We start from the raw sequence: 16,243 nt of genomic DNA, 5'->3' as shown, positions 1-16,243 counted from the left end.
AGTTTTAGAAACTTGAGTGTTTTCTATCCAAATATACCAATTATATGCATATCCTAGCTTCTGGGCCTGAGTAGCAGGCAGTTTACTTTGGGCACGCTTTTCATCCGGACGTGAAAATACTGCCCCCTATCCCAAAGAGGTTTTAAACCATTCGAGTGTTGCTTTAGCAGTATGCTTAGGGTCATTGTCCTGCTGGAAGGTGAACCGCCGTCCCAGTCCCAAATCTCTGGAAGATTGAAACAGGTTTCCCTCAAGAATTTCCCTGTATTTAGCGCCAGGAGAACTCCTTGGTCTGCATGGTGCCGCTTGGTGGTGCCGCTTGCTTGGTGGTGTTGCAGACTCTGGGGCCTTTCAGAACAGGTGTGTGTATATATACCGAGATCATGTGACACTTAGATTGCACACAGGTGGACTTTATTTAACTAATTATGTGACTGCTGAAGTAATTGGTTGCACTAGATCTTATTTAGGGGCTTCATAGCAAAGGGGTTGAACACATAAGCATGCACCACTTTTCAGTTTTTAATGTTTAGAATTTTTTTTAACAAGTACTTTTTTTCACTTCAGTAATTTAGAATATTTTGTGTATGTCCATTACATTAAATCCAAATAAATATCAATTTAAATTACAGGTTATAATGCAACAAAATAGGAAAACACCAGGGGGATGAATACTTTTGCAAGGCACTGTATAGACTCTAGTGCTAGATCAATAGGTTTAGTAGAATATTATGTTCTTTACATTAATTTACTTACACTCCAACCCTTTTTCCATGCGCTCCATCTTGCTTGTAATATTATTATTTTATATAAATTAGTAATTTTCTTAAATTTAGACCCCCGATGTAATTTTGTAACTTTATTTTAACATTATGCGTTATACAAAGCTGCAAAAATGATTGATTTCGTATCATACACATAGCGTTTTACTGAATACTTTTATTTTGAAGGCAAAATCTGAAAACCGGAAGTTTTAATGCTGCTGCAGTGAGCAGAAAGAGCAAAAGAGTGACATTTTCCACCATTTCCAGTTCCTTATTTTTTGTTGACAGAACTATGCTTTATTATGGTATGCAAAAGTTATTAAGACATCAAATTACATAGTGCTGTTACAGTCATGTTTTTAGATTCATTTGAGTAGACATCCTGTTATCCCAGTGCATCCACACCTTGTTTTCCTACTGTGTTCAGCGTTGAACCACATGTGCATTCCTACTTTTATCTGGTTCACTGTGATGAGTGAGAATGAAGTGAGCGCGGAAAGAGGAACACATAAAAAGGGAGAAAGAGGAGAGAGCAAGTGATAGTACCCTGCAGCTTCACTCTTATGTAGTTATTTTCCACTCTGTGACCCCTGGCTCACCCGGAACCCGGACCCAAATGGAAGTGGATCAAATAGTGATTTTAATAAATGTTATATGGAAATATTTTATAAAATGTACTTTTTGCCCTCAACTATGTTAATGGTCGATTTTGTTTTACATTTGGTTTTGTATACGTTTTAATGATTCCAAATAGTTTTCCAAGGAGTTTTTTCTTTATACATTTTGATTTGTGTATGAAATATTTTCCTAATAAAATAAAGAGATTTATGACATACAGACGTTCAATTGTGGAATCAGTGTAGTAAAATAATATGTCAAACTTAGATATTTCAATGGTTGTGTGCATTCTGTTGCCAAGATATAGTTTTACATCAGTCCAGAACACCTCACTATGTAAATAATTACAGAATAAGTGTTCAATAGATTCCGTTTGTACTTCACAAAAACTGCATTCACTGGTAACAGGTAACAGGTATATATTTATATCAGGTATATTTTTATATCAGGTATATATTTCGAAATCAAGCTATTTCACGGGTAGAATCTATGGATAATCTTAAAGGTGATTTCCTTTACTTTATTGGTCACCTTAAATTTGTGTGGAGTGAGCCAAGCATGGCGCCAGTTTACATCAAACGATGAAGCCCAACAAAATACAGCAGAGGGAATAGACTTCCTGTAGAAAATATCCCTTAATAAACAATCATTTAATTTCTTATCTAGTAAACCTATGCCATTCACCTGGATATTGCTTACAATAGGATATGTTCCAAAATATGCATTATTCTGAAGTAAAGATTTTATCCAAGTAGGTATAGCTTTTATAACAGGATCTTATTCCTTGCTTGAAACCTCAAAGTTGTATCTTTCCATAAATTATCTCTGAGTAAATGGTTCCTTTTTTTTTTCTACATTACATGCTGACCAGACCACATGCGCTATTGAGCTCAAGTTGATTTTGTCCACCCACATAGGAGAGGCAGGATTTGCAGCGCGTTGGGCATCACAAATAGAACTAAGTTCTATTTTAGAGCCTGGCTATGCAGACGCTCGCCGACGCACACAAGCAGTGTGTGCGCAATGATTGAATAACATATATGTGCACATTTATTTTGCAATGCTCACACATGCGACTCGTCCGGTCTGGTCAGCATGTAACGTTCTCCTGCATCATTGTTTTCCAGTATTTTCAGGTTTTGTGGAATTCTTTTCTCCCTTTCCCCCTTCCTATTTCTTTGGATCACAAAATGTAACTTGATTGACCACAGTAGGTGGCGGTATGCACAAACAAAATGTGCAAAGACATGATACCGATGAAGTCAATTTGGATGGGATTCAGAGATAGATGAGAGGGGTTGATGGTAGCTGAAGGATGGGATTAAAAACAAACAAAAGATAACTATTATAAAATACATTGTGTCCATAAAATGTATATAGTATGCATAAACTGGAAGTAGAAGCCTAAGTGTTGTTGTTCATTAGTTTACTCCAATTACGGGAGTGGTGGTAGGGTTAAGGGAAAATAAAGCAAAATACATTTAAAAGAGATGTGTGCATGAATGTATATATGCAGGGTTGGGGAGTAATGGATTACATGTAAGGGATTACAAAAAAAACGGTAATCCGTTATGTTACCAGCAAAAATATTGTAATCAGATTACAGATACTTTTGAACAACTAGATGATTACTTTGAGGATTACTTATGAATTCAGAAAGGATGTTTGCGAAAAAAAAATCATAGACACTTCTCTGTTTTCTCAATGACATTCAAATCAGCATTGAAAAAAGGAGCAAGTATAAGTTTGTTCCACCTGAGCGAGTCTGACCACAAGTCAGAGATCACTATGATGACACACCAAATGTATTTGATGGATCGCGGGAAAAGAGCAGGAATAGGCTTTTGTAGGCTACAGTCCAAGCTGTCTTCCAATGGTGCGACTGCTGTCGGCATCCAAAGATTATCCAACTTGAATAAACGCTTGGAGGTAAGGATGGTGGTGTAGTCTACAACGGTACGGATATCTCTCATTGTTGATATCTACATAGCGCATTGATGTGAATCACACTGCTGCTCTCTCATTTAGCTATTTGCGCCTTACGGATTGTGGTTGTTGTAGATGGCTGTTCACAAATCTAAATGTGTATTTGAACTCAATAATGGTTGAGTTGTCACACTCAATGAGAACCCAACATATAAGCTTGTTTTTCTCCAATGTTTGTAAACATTGTAAATGTAAACAAACACTGTATAGCCTCATATGGTTAAAACAATAATTTTGATATCATGGATGGTTAGTCCTTGCATCCATAGCTCTGCCTATTAATCTGAGAGTGGTCACATTTCTCCAGGCCCATCCCTCAGCTTTTTACCAAAACAGAGGTGTTTCGGCCATTTTGTTATTGTTTCATCTGTGGATTTGCCCTTTAAACAGCTGCATATTATCAAGATATCAAAGTGTCACCAACAAAAAGGTAAAGAATAGGCCTATAGCAAATGTAGCATATGGCATTCATTTTTCACATGTAAATAGCACTTTTCAGTAGTGCTCAAAGCATGCCATTCCATGAGCATAGCATTTATTTTTCAACTCGAATCAATGAACCCAATCAGTCCTCCATGACAACATAATCATAAACAGAGTATGGCAGGCTAATAAGTCCTTTGTATTGGGGTCATGCTCAGGTAAAACAATTTGGCTAATCTATACTTCCATATTTCCAAGTCCTATTCTTGAAGATCAAGGGATATAACATTTATTGGAATGACTGGAATTCTGATAGACTTTGTTTTTTAATGTAAAGATATCATTTAATTGTATTATTATATGGAGTAGAAAGAGATTGGTTAGAAGAAGCCTACATAACCAACCTAAAAAGTAAAATGTAACATCCATATATGGCCAGCTACATAAACTTTAACAATGATTTATCCTGCAATAGATGTCATTCAATTGGTAACATACATTTTTGTCTTCAAATGACTCTTAAGGGGAAAGTAATCTAAAAGTAACTGAATGTAATCAGATTACGTTACTGAGTTTGGGTAATCCAAAAGTTACGTTACTGATTACAATTTCACAGGTAACTAGTAATTGTAACGGATTACATTTAGAACGTAATCTACCCAACCCTGTATGCAGTACCAGTCAAAAGTTGACACACCTACTCATTTAAGGGTTTTTCTTTATTTTTACAATTCTCTACAATGTAGAATAATAGTAAAGACATCAAAACTATGAAATAACACATATGGAATCATTTAGTAACCAAAAAACTGTTAGACAAATCAAAATATATTTTTCAAAGTAGCCACCTTTAACCTTGATGACAGCTTTGCACACTCTTGGCATTCTCTCAACCAGCTACACCTGGAATGCTTTTCCAATTGTCTTGGAGTTCTCACATATGCTGATCACTCGTTGGCTACTTTTCCTTCACTCTGCGATCCAACTCATCCCAAACCATCTCAATTGGGTTGAGGTCAGGTGATTGTGGCAGCCAGGTAATTTGATGTAGCACTCCATCACTCTCCTTCTTGGTCAAATAGCCCTTACACAGCCTGGAGGTGTGTTGGGTCATTGTCCTGTTGAAAAACAAATGATAGTCCTACTAAGCGCAAACCAGATGGGATGGTGTATCGCTGCGGAATGCTGTGGTAGCCATGCTGGTTAAGTATGCCTTGAATTCTATATAAATCATTGACAGTATCAACAGCAAAGCACCCACACAACATCACACCTTCTACCCCATGCTTCACAGTGGGAACCACACATGCGGAGATCATCCATTCACCTACTCTGCGTCTCAAAGACACGGTGGTTGGAACCAAAAATCTCAAATTTGGACTCATCAGACCAAAGGACAAATTTCCACTGGTCTAATGTCCATATGGCTCGTGTTTCTTGGCCCAAGCAAGTCTCTTCTTCTTATTAGTGTGTTGTAGTAGTGGTTTCTTTGCAGCAATTTGACCATGAAGGCCTGATTCACACAGTCTCCTCTGAACAGTTGATGTTGAGATGTGTCTGTTACTTGAACTCTGTGAAGCATTTATTTGGGCTGCAATCTGAGGTGCAGTTAATGCTAATGCACTTATCCTCTGCAGCAGAGGTAACTCTGGGTTTTCCTTTCCTGTGGCGGTCCTCATGAGAGCCAGTTTCATCATAGTGCTTGTTGGTTTTTGCGACTGCACAAAGTTCTTGAAAGTTTCCGAATTGACTGACCTTAATGTCTTAAAGTAATGATGGACTGTCGTTTACCTTTGCTTATTTGAGTTGTTCTTGCCATAATATGAACTTGGTCTTTTACCAGATATGGCTATCTTCTGTATACCACCCCTACCTTGTCACAACACAAATTATTGGCTCAAATGCATTAACCTGTCTGGGATAGGGGGCAGTATTTTCACGGCAGGATAAGAAACTTACCCGATTTAAACTGGTTACTACTCTTGCCCAGAAACGAGAATATGCATATTATTAGTAGATTTGGATAGAACACACTCTAAAGTTTCTAAAACTGTTTGAATGGTGTCTGTGAGTATAACAGAACTCATATGGCAGGCAAAAACCTGAGAAGATTCCAAGCAGGAAGTGGCATGTCTGCGAATTTGTAGTCCTTCTGTTAATTCTCTATCGAAACTACAGTATCTGAGCTGTTACGTGACACTTTCTAAGGCTTCCATTGGCTCTCTAAAGCCTTCAGAAACCGAATTGAGGCGTCTCCTGTCTCTGGGCAGATAATAGCAGCTCAGTTTGTCAGTGGACTGCCTGGTGACAGAGATTGGAGATGCGCATTCACGAGATCACGCCATTTTTTCCTTTTCCTCTTTGAATGAATACAGCATTGTCCGGTTGGAATATTATCGCTATTTTACGAGAAAAATAGCATAGAAATTGATTTTAAACAGCATTTGACATGCTTCTAAGTACGGTAATGAAACATTTTTAATTTTTTTGTCTGGAAATGCATTCGCGCTTTACCCTTTGGATAGTGACCTCAACGCACGAACAAAACGGGGGTATTTGGACATAACTATGGATTATTTGGAACAAAAACAACATTTGTTGTGGAAGTAGCAATCCTGGGAGTGCATTCTGACGAAGAACAGCAAAGGTAATACAATTTTTCTAATAGTAATTCTGAGTTTAGTGAGCCCCGAAGTTGGCGGGTGTCTGAATAGCTAGCCTGTGATGGCTGAGCTATGTACTCAGAATATTGCAAAACGTGCTTTCGCCGAAAAGCTATTTTAAAATCTGACATAGCGATTGCATAAAGGAGTTCTGTATCTATAATTCTTAAAATAATTGTTATGTATTTTGTCAACGTTTATGATGAGTAATTTAGTAAATTCACCGGAAGTTTTGGGTGGGAATGCTAGTTCTGAACATCACATGCTAATGTAAAAAGCTGTTTTTTTATATAAATATGAACTTGATTGAACAAAACATGCATGTATTGTATAACATAATGTCCTAGGAGTGTCATCTGATGAAGATCATCAAAGGTTAGTGCTGCATTTAGCTGTGTTTTGGGTTTTTGTGACATATATGCTTGCTTTGAAAATGGCTGTGTGATTATTTTTGGCTGTGTACTCTCCTAACATAATCTAATGTTTTGCTTTCGCTGTAAAGCTTTTTTGAAATCGGACAATGTGGTTGGATTAACGAGAGTCTTATCTTTCAAATGGTGTAAAATAGTCATATGGTTGAAGAATTGAAATTATTGCATTTTTGAGGTATTTGTATTTCGCGCCACGTTCTTCCATAGACGTTCCATCTAGCGGAATGTCTAGATGCAAGATTAAGAAGGAAAGAAATTAACTTTTAAGAAGGCACACCTGTTAATTTAACTGCATTCCAGGTGACTACCTCATGAAGCTGGTTGAGAGAATGCCAAGATTGTGCAAAGTTGTCATCAAGGCAAAGGGTGGCTACTTTGAAGAATCTCAAATATAAAATGGATTTTGATTTGCTTAACACTTTTTTGGTTACTACATGATTCCATATGTGTTATTTCATAGTTTTGATGTCTTCACTATTACTAGAAAATAGTAAAAATAAAGAAAACCCCTTGAATGAGTAGGTGTGTCAAAACTTTTGACTGGTTTTGTGTGTGTGGGATGTATATATATATACACATATATACACAGATTTTACCCAAAAATATATGGGCGATTGGAAATTATGCAGCTGATCTACACCCCCCCCCCCCCACACACACTTTTGATTTGACTGCTAACTACAGTTTAATAATGATGTTTAAAAAACAGAGATTTTCACAGGTGGGGAGCTGAACTTGGTTAACACTACAAGCATGCGCTAGCTGTTCTTCTTCTATGGCGGTCCTAAAACAAACGTTAAAGGTGCAGACCACCAACTACTGTGCTGGAGTGTGTGGTCAGTCTCGGTTTACAACATTAGCGCCACATTTCTAAATCTTCCTACCTAACTCAGTACTTCTGAGAAAACAAAAAAGAGCCCTACTAACTTCTAATAGACCCTCCCCCATTCCCCAAATCCCTTCTAATCTCGTCCAACCCCTGTCCAACCTCAATGACCCTACACTTCATTCTGTCCCTCTCTTCAACATACTTACAATAATATAACAACACATGCTTCACTGTTTCCTTGACCATACACTCAGAATCTCACAACTATGCCCAGTCTCTCATAATAACATTAATACCAACAATAGTAGGTCACTCCTATTAGATTTGCCAGATGATAAACTATTCAATACAGACATGGAATCTGAGCATACTATAAATCTGACCAATCCACACCAATACCTCATAATGGCAAAGCAAAAATGGAAATATTACATTTACATAAGTATTCAGACCCTTTACTCAGTACTTTGTTGAAGCACCTTTGACAGAGATTATAGCCTCGAGTCTTATTTGGTATGACACTACAAGCTTGGCACACCTGTATTTGGGGAGTTTCTCCCATTCTTCTCTGCAGATCCTCTCAAGCTCATCCAACCTGACAGAGGTGTGTCGCGGCACAGTTATTTTCAGGTCTCTCCAGAGATGTTCGATCTGGTTCAAGTCCAGGCTCTGGCTAGGCCACTCAAGGACATTCAGAGATTTGTCCCGAAGCCACTCCTGCATTGTCTTGGCTGTGTGCTTAGGGTTGTTGTCCTGTTGGAAGGTGAACCTTCACCCCAGTCTGAGGTCCTGAGCGCTCTTGAGCAGGTTTTCATCTAGGATCTCGCTGTACTTTAATCCATTCATCTTTCCCTCGATCCTGACTAGTCTCCCACTCCCTGCCACTGAAAAACATCCCCACAGCATGATGCTTCCACCACCATGCTTCACTGTAGGGATGGTGCCAGCTCCAGACGTGACACTTGACATTCAGGCCAAAAAGTTTCTCCTTGTCTGAGAGTCCTTTACGCACCTTTTGGCAAACTCCAAGCGTACAGTTGTGTGCCTTTTACTGAGGAGTGGCTTCCGTCTGGCTACTCTACCATAAAGGTCTGATTGGTGGAGTGCTGCATAGATGGTTGTCCTTCTGTAAGGGTCTCCCATCTCCACAGAGGAACTCTGGAGCTCTGTCAGTGACCATTGGGTTCTTGGTCACCTCCCTGACCAAGGCCCTTCTCCCCCGATTCCTCATTTTGGCTGGGTGATCAGTTCTAGGAAGAGTCTTGGTGGTTCCAAACCTCCTCCATTTAAAAATGAAGGAGGCCACTGTGTTCATGGGGACCTTCAATGCTGCAGAAACGTTTTGGTACCCTTCCCCAGATCTGTGCCTTGACACAATCCTGTCTTGGAGCTCTACGGACAATTCCTTCGACCTCATGGCTTGGTTTTTGCTCTGACATGCACTGTCAACTGTGGGATCTTGTATAGACAGGTGTGTGCCTTTCCAAATCATGTCCAATCAATTGAGTTTACCACAGGTGGACTCAAATCAAGTTGTAGAAACATCTCAAGGATGATCAATGGAAACAGGAGCTCAATTTCGAGTCTCATAGCAAAGGATCTGAATACTTATGTATATAAAGTATTTAAGTTTTTTATTTTAATTAATTTTCAAACATTTCTAAAAAACGGTTTTCGGTTTGTCATTAGGGTATTGTGTAGATTGATGAGGAACATTTTTAATTTAATCCATTTTGGAATAAGTCTGTAACGTAACAAAATATGGAAAAAGTGAAGAGATCTGAATACTTTCTGAATGCACTGAAAAAATAATGTAGCTATTTTAGGAAAAACATGGTTTATTCAATGTGAAAATGAAGCAGATTTTTACCAGTTGTTTTACAACTGATTTGACAAAATGTCATCACATGCAATGACTGACTTGCCACATGGTGCCTGTCTGGGAACACATTTGTTACACATTTCTTTATAAATCTTGTAACCATAGGATGAAATATCTGCTCAAATAAGGGCTATACTATACAATTACACACAAAAATTAAAACAACTTTTTTTATTTAATAGCTAAGTATTTGTGTATTTTGCCTCTTGCTTTATTTCCATAATACAATAATGCTCCACATTATTATTTCATTTTTTACTAAGTTATTTGTACGGGGTTTGGTTATTTACTTGTGGAAACTATTGGTATTGAATTAATTAGCAGTGCTTCTGCATTTTTCTCAGAAAAGTAGGGAAATAGAGCAGAGAGAGGGAATGCACCTGCTGCGGAAAATGTCTGTAGCTATTTGTCGCCCCACCGCTGTCACAAAGTTTCCATATCTTCCGGGATGTAATGATTACAACCAACGCTGAAAGTCAACAGTTTCAGAGTGCAGGAAAAAGACTGGAAGGTAGACTGTTGGAGTCACGCTGACACATTGCAGCGAAGGGTAGAGAGGTAAGTTGAGTTTGTTGTGATCTATAACATTCATTCAAACTGTTTTATTGAATTACAGTTGCAATCAAAAAAATGTTTACACGACAGTAAATTGTTGAATACCTTTTCCTGATGTGGGAAACCTCCCTTAAGAATTATTTACTATCCTCGATTCGTTGACGTTGCGAACAAACGATATCCCCATGCACTTGTTTTGCCCGCTACCAGTCTGCTCTAAAATTGGTATTATTCCATTTGATTATTTTTCATATCCTCCCTTCCAAGATTTGGGAACGAAGGAAGTGGTATGGTGAATTGATTTGATTCACAATCGAAGTGAAGTTTTCGATTTTCTCAATGGAATTAAAACACCCTCTGGACAGGTCTTAAAATACGTTTTTTGAGACTGACAAATCTTCTATGAACTATATTTGCGCGCGCTCATTCAGATGCATTACTTATGTAGGGTTGTCTTATTCAGCAAATCATGTGTGTTGATAAACAACTGCGCTTTTTCAATAATGTCCAATTAATTGGATGTGTTGCCAACACAATCTTAAATCCAGCCACATCATGCATTGTCTCTAGGCCTACAATAGATTTGTTTTATTACATTTTGGCTGTTAGAAAAAACACAGTAGACTACAACAAAACAATCAAATGTAGCCTACTGCATTTTTTGTTAAGTCCTTTTGGCAATGAGGTAAATTACATACTTTGAAATAGTCCTACATTTGCTGTTAGACTTACATTCCTTATTTAGTTACTTTCAAGAAAATTTTACATTAAACTATGCTATTCTCATGCATTGTTCAATTGGAATTAACTTTCCTTTATTATAGCCTATACCCACAATGAGGCTGCGTTTACACAGGCAGCCCAATTCTGATATTTTGGCAAAGAATCTGATCGGTCAAAATACCAATTAGTGGCGAAAACATCGGAATTGTGCTGCTTGTGTAAACACAGCCTAAGATGCCCACAATTTGTCCTCACTCTTTCTGTTCATATCCTTCTTAGTGTCTATTGACTCTAGGAATATCCCAGGGCACTGTCATTGTCTCTGTGACACACTCATTCCGTTGAAGTAGGCAGCTGCCTGCTGAGCTGCTCTACAAGGCATTGTACACTTCTCAAGTGTGAGTCAAGTGGCCTCAAGCGTTAAAACAATGAGGAACAAGTTTTCCTCCAAAGTTCTGCGTGAGTGACACAGCATACAAACACTGTGCTAATGAGGGCTAAGGAATTGAAAAAAAAAATTCTGCTTAAACTCACTCAACATTATTAGAATTAGAAAAACTTTATTGTCCACCCAATGTGGAAATGTGTCTTTGGCTTCACAACATAAAAACAGACATTAAAAGCGGTCAGGACTTCATCATCCTCAAAATAAATTAACTATACAAACTACAAAAGTGCAGTTTCCTGTTAGACGGCTATACATTACATCATCATTGGTCTAAAAGCCACAATCAACATCAAGAATTCTGAGTGAAAAATACATCATCATTAAGACTGAAGGGCACCTGATCATCTCCATGATTCAATAGTTCATATGTACGTACATCAGGACCGGAGACCATTATCAACAACATAACCGCCTCGTCATCGGAGTACAAAAGTCAGTTCCGATTAAGCATTCAATATGCTAAGACTTATTCCACATTTTGCTGTGTTACAGCATGAATTCAAAATTGATTAAATCATTTTTTCCACTCACCCAGCTACACAAAATACCCCATAATGACAAAGTGAAAACATGTTTTTAGAAATGTTTGCACATTTATTGAAAATGAAAATTTCACTCGAATCAATACTTTGGAGAAGCACCTTTGGAGCTAATTGCAGCTTTGAGTCGTCTTAGGTATGTCTGTATCAGCTTTGCACATTTGGAATTGTTTTTTTTCTCCCATTCTTCCTTGCAGATTTTCTCATTGTAAATAATAATTTGTTCTTAACTGACTTGCCTAGTTAAATAAAAATAAATAAAGGCTAGATGGGGAGCGGCGGTGAACAGCAATCTTCAAGTCTTTCCACAGATTTTCAATGGGATTCAAGTCTGGGATTTGGATGGGCCACTCAAGGACTTACATGTTCTGAAGTCATTCCAGCTTTGCTTTGGCTGTTTCCATTGATCATCTTTGAGATGTTTCTTCAAGTTAATACGAGTCCCCTTGTCCAATCAATTGAATTTATCACATGATTTGGAAAGGCACACACCTGTCTATATAAGGTCCCACAGTTGACAGTGCATGTCAGAGCAAAAACTAAGCCATGAGGTCAAAGGAATTGTCCATAGAGCTCAGAGAAAGGATTATGTCGAGGCACAGATCTGGGGAAGGGTAGCAAAAAATGTTTGCAGCATTGAAGATCCCCAAGAACAAAATAGCCTCCTTCATTCTTAAATGGAAGAAGTTTGGAACCACCAAGACTCTTTTTAAAGCCTGCCGCCCAGCCAAACTGGGTAATTGGGGGAGAAGGGCCTTGGTCAGGGAGGTGACCGAGAACCCGATGGTCCCTCAGAGAGCTCCAGAATTTCTCTGTGGAGATGGGAGAACATTCCTGAAGGACAACCATCTCTGCAGCACTCCACCAATCAGACCTTTATGGTTGAGTGGCCAGATGGAAGCCACTCCTCAGTAAAAGGCACATGACAGCCCGCTTGGAGTTTGCCAAAAGGCACCTAAAGGACTCTCAGATCATGAGAAACAAGATTCTGTGGTTTGATGAAACCAAGATTGAATGCTTTGGCCTGAATGCCAAGCGGTTTTCTATTTTCTACATTGTAGAATAATAGTGAAGACATCAAAACTATGAAATGACACATATGGAATCATGTAGTAACCAAAAAAGTGGTAAACAAATCAAAATATATTTTATATTTGAGATTCTTCAATAGCCACCCTTGGCCTTTGACAGCTTTGCACACTCTTGGCATTCTCTCAACCACCTTCATGAGGTAGTCACCTGGAATACATTTCAATGAATAGGTGTGCCTTGTTAATTTGTGGAATTTATTTCCTTAATGCGTTTGAGCCAATCAGTTGTGTTGTGACAAGGTAGGGGTTGTGTACAAAATATAGTCTTATTTGGTAAAAGACCAAGTCCATATTATGGCAAGAACAACTCCAATAAGCAAAGAGAAATGACAGTCCATCATTACTTTAAGACATGAAGGTCAGTCAATACAGAACATTTCAAGAACTTTAAAGCTTCTTCAAGTGCAGTCGCAAAAACCATTAAGCGCTATGAAGAAACTGGTTCTCATGAGGACTGCCACAGGATAGGAAGACCCAGAGTTACCTCTGCTGCAGAGGATAAGTTCATTTGAGTTAACTGCCCCTCAGATTGCAGCCCAAATAAATGCTTCAGAGTTCAAGTAACAGACACATCTCAGCATCAACTGTTCAGAGGAGACTGCGTGAATCAGGCCTTCATGGTCGAAATGCTGCAAAGAAACCACTACTAAAGAACACCAATAATAAGAAGAGACTTGCTTGGGCCAAGGAACATGAGCAATGGACATTAGACCGGTGGAAATCTGTCCTTTGGTTTGAGTAAATATTTGAGATTTTATGTTCCAACCACCGTGTCTTTGTGAGACGCAGAGTAGGTGAACGGATGATCTCCGCATGTGTGGTTTCCACCGTGAAGAATGGAGGAGGAGGTGTGATGGTGCTTTGCTGGTGACACTGTCTGTGATTTATTTAGAGTTCAAGGCACACTTTACCAGCATGGCTACCACAGTATTCTGCAGCGATATGCCATCCCATCTGGTTTGCGCTTAGTGGGACTATCATTTGTTTTTCAACAGGATAATGACCCAACACACACACGCACACCTCCAGGCTGTGTAAGGGATTTTTGACCAAGAAGGAGAGTGATGGAGTGCTGCATCAGATGACCTGGCCTCCACAATCACCCGACCTCAACCCAATTGAGATGGTTTGGGATGAGTTGGACTGCAGAGTGAAGGAAAAGCAGCCAACAAGTGCTCAGCATATGTGGGAATTCCCTCAAGACAAATGGAAAAGCATTCCAGGTGAAGCTGGTTGAGAGAATGCCAAGAGTGTGCAAAGCTGTCAAAGGCAAGGGGTGGCTACTTTGAAAAATAAAAAAAGATCTACATTTATCTAAATAAATATCCATCTTTTTTGTTTACTACATGATTCCATATGTGTTATTTCATAGTTTGTCTTCTATTATTCTACAATGTAGAAAATAGTAAAAATAAGAAAAACCTTTGAGTAGGTGTGTCCAAACTTTTGACTGTGTGTGTGTGTGTGTGTAAAATCTTGGTCGACTAACAGCCTATCGACCAGTAAATTGGGGTCAGCCGTAGTGTGAATACTAATGTAAATGTGAGATTTCTGTATTTCATTCTCAATAAATTAGCAACAATATCTAAAAACATGTTTTCACTTTGTCATTATTGGGTATTGTGTGTAGATTGGTGAGAATGAATATATTTAATCCATTTTGAATTCAGGCTCTAAAATGTGGAATAAGTCAAGGAGTATAAATACTTTCTGAATGCACTGTATATGTTTGAACTGCTTTTTGAGGTTTGCTAACTATTTTGCTGTCCATATTTACTGCCCTGGACAGTTGTTCTCTTCTTGGCACTCAGGTTTCCATACCATGTGGTCATGATGAAGCAAACAATACTTTTGTACACTATTTCTCGAATGTGCTGGCTCACACTGAAACTGTTCCTGAACAGATAAAAACGTTGCCTTGCCTTAAAAATAGTGTGTTCACAGTAAATTCAGAGTTATCAAAAAATGGAAGTGCCTTTTTTTAAAACTGTCAACTAACTGAACAGGTTGATCACCGACTGACTATTCAATGTCTTCTGAGGTTCTGGATTCACCTTGAGCTTGAAGCTCATAACTGGAACATGGCCGATGACAGGCTTGATGTCAGGATTAAACAAATGGTTTAACCAGTGCACTCCACCCGCCGCTCTATGTCCTTAGAGGGTGGGAACCCTGTGATATGCTGAGCTCGTGTTGTTTTTAGCTTTCCTGTTTCCATTCCCTCAAGCAAACTTTCACCCTGTCAGAGGGGTTTAAAACCTCAAGGATCCTGGATCCTATTTGTCATCCATCTATTCTATATGCGTGCCAGCGTCTGTCAGAGTAAGATTAGGTAGAGACTATTTTCCCATGTCTTCCTATTATAATTTACTATAGGATGACATGCTGAAATAAAACCACTATCCACATGTCAACAAATGTTAAATTAGGTTTGTGTACCTGACTCCAAAAGCTCAATATCTACTTAAGCAGGGCTGTTTTCTTTCCCTGCAAAGGATTTTCTACATGATGTAAGCATATACAGTACAGCGTTATAGGCTTAGTTTGTTAAAGGTGTTGTAGTTTGGTGTTTACTCCAGTGGAAATGACACAGTACTGTACATCCTGGTGAGATTTACACAGTGTACGAAACATTAGGAACACCTTCCTAATATTGAGTTGCACCACCATTTGCCCTCCGAACAGCCTCAATTCTTCAAGTCATGGACTATTAAAGTGTTGATGGCATTCCTCCAATGCTTCCCACAGTTGTGTCAAGTTGGATGCATGTCCTTTGGGTGGTGGACCATTCTTGAGACACAAGGGAAACTGTTGAGCATGAAATACCCAGCAGTGTTGCAGTTCTTCACCCTCATGTCTCAAGGCTTAAAAGTCCTTCTTTAACCTGTCTCCTCTATCTACTGATTTTTAAGGGGATTTAACAGGTTACATCAATTAGGGATCATAACTTTCACCTGGATTTACCTGGTCAGTCTCTCATGGAAATGTTCCACTAGTCCACCTTCACTCTGGTTTGTCTGCAGCAGGGCCATCTCAGGGTGTTGGCTCTAAGCTAGGTCACTGTGTTGTCTGGGTCTGTCCATGCTTGCCAGCTCCATCTCCCTAATTACCCAGCCTGCTCCAGCAAGGCAGAGTGAGAGGCTTCTGACAGGCAGGTACTGTGGCAGCAGCAGCCTCTCTGCATGGAGGCTCACTAGTGGAGGAGGTAAGGGTAACACCATCCACTAACAGTCCCCTTTGTCTGTCTGTATGTCTGCTAGTCCTGCACTGTCTACCGCTCTCTACCTGTCT

At 39.0% G+C, this 16,243-nt stretch overlaps 1 protein-coding gene across 8 annotated transcripts in view; it reads left to right on the top strand.

Annotated features, from left to right (window-relative positions):
- Window positions 1-10,048: 10,048 nt before the first annotated feature.
- LOC106604763 (synaptotagmin-like protein 4) overlaps window positions 10,049-16,243 on the top strand; it is a 14,459-nt gene continuing 8,264 nt past the window's right edge. For 2 of the 8 annotated variants that reach the window (XM_014199774.3, XM_082975182.1), the window contains exons 1-2: window positions 10,054-10,154; window positions 16,045-16,157. The gene's annotated coding sequence lies outside the window, so the exon portion shown is untranslated. Of the gene's footprint in view, window positions 10,155-10,197; window positions 16,158-16,243 lie in introns of those variants that run through there. The other 6 variants (XM_014199773.3, XM_014199775.3, XM_045718139.2 and 3 more) reach the window with 4 other exon arrangements.

The sequence above is a fragment of the Salmo salar genome, chromosome 05 (assembly GCF_965601325.2).
Source record: "Salmo salar chromosome 05, fSalSal1, whole genome shotgun sequence".
NCBI classification, from domain to species: domain Eukaryota; kingdom Metazoa; phylum Chordata; class Actinopteri; order Salmoniformes; family Salmonidae; genus Salmo; species Salmo salar.
Note: the sequence above shows the minus strand (reverse complement) of the source record. Positions and strands in the feature narration are given on the sequence as shown.